This window comes from Bombyx mandarina, chromosome 23 (assembly GCF_030267445.1).
Source record: "Bombyx mandarina strain Sakado chromosome 23, ASM3026744v2".
In the NCBI taxonomy this organism is placed as follows: domain Eukaryota; kingdom Metazoa; phylum Arthropoda; class Insecta; order Lepidoptera; family Bombycidae; genus Bombyx; species Bombyx mandarina.
The window spans coordinates 17703405-17705103 of NC_143229.1; positions in this window are offsets into that span (position 1 = coordinate 17703405).

Below are 1699 nucleotides of genomic sequence, written 5' to 3' on the forward strand. Positions count from 1 at the left end.
AATCGTATCGTTTGAGAACCCATTTTTTTACGTGGTAGAGAAATGAAAGGCAATTTGGTTTGAGCGTCAGTTTTGCAATTTTATAGAATAGCCATTTAAAGTTTAAACATTTGGAAAAAATATCGTAACAAAAAAAACTTCTTCAGCCATTTGAATGGGGTAAACTTAATTGGAGTTTAAAAATATCGAACTGTTGATGCTAATGTGAAATAAAACGGACTTTAAATTACATAGATAAATGTATTAAGTGAAATGTCGCTTATAATAAATAACCTTTCACCCCTCGATATAGTTTAGTTGGCTTGGTAATATTGTCACGTGTTTAGTGTTAGTACAGCTGATGATGACACAACCGCTCGCCCCGACGTTCCGTCTCTGAATGAGACCGACTGTATTGCATAGTCTGTGGTGTAAGACTTTTTGGCGGGAACCCGAGGTGTCAATTTGTGTCAATTATTTTGTCAATTTAATTATGCTTTCTAGGCGACAGTCGTTTACTTATAGTGTTTAATGTTATTAAGTATAGTTATAAGGAATAAAAAAACTTCTTAAAATTAAACAACAAAAATCAAATTTATCGAAATTCGGAGGAAAGTTGCAGATTTTAACAGATAAAAATGAATCTCGCCAGAATATATTTCAGTAAATATTTCTGCTTTAAAGACCTAATCCTGAAGTTTTGAGTAAATGATCTAAATACTATAGAGTGGGGGCCGCAAGAGAAAGTCAAATGATTTAAAAAAGGTGGCGTATAAAAGCGATATTCGCTAAAAACATACTATACGACCTTATGCTTGTGAGGAGTGTTTCCGCAATTTGTGTAGAAACTAACAATAATCGTTTGGAGGTAAATTATTAAATTTTTTCAAAAATCCTTCAAGCAATTTCTGCATAATCTGTGTAAATAAGCTCAGTACTAGAAGGGTTTTTTTAAGGGATTTTATATCCTGGTAACTAAGACCTTTAGGTCAAGTCTTATTTTAATTTATATTCTTATTTTTATGAAAAACTAGCGACCCGCCCTCGCTTCGCTTCGGAAACATGAAACCAAAAAACACTTCGCAACACACATGAAACCAAAAAAAATTTTTTTTTTTTTTTTTTAAAGTAGCCTATGTTCATCAGGGACAATGTCGGCTTCTAATGGAAAAAGAATTTTTCAAATCGGTCCAGTAGTTTCGGAGCCTAATCGAAACAAACAAACAAACAAATCTTTCCTCTTTATAATATTATATTATATGAAAAATTATATTATGGATGTGAAATTAAATGAAATGAGATTAGATGATATGGGATGGAATCTCAGTAAAATGATGGTCATTTATTGATACTTTTTTAATGGACTTTTTGTAGGACCCTGAAAAGTTACGTTCAGCGGCTTTGTTTTATTTTTCCACATTTGTGCACTTTCACAGAGATATTAAATAGTTAATAAACCACTGCTATTACACATTTGAACCTGAAGAAACACTAAATAGACAAAATAAAACAAATCACACAACTTCACGCCCCGCGTTCTCGCCAAAAAGTCCCCAAAAGGATTAATTCAAAATTAAAACTACCCTCTCTAAGAGTCCGGATACATTGTGCGTATCTGGACTCTGAACTTGTGATTCTTAGTTGAGACAAAAATGTTTACTTGTGTTCAGTTTTTTTGGGCGGGGGCCGAACCTCCGCCGAGGCACCCGCACCTAGGGGT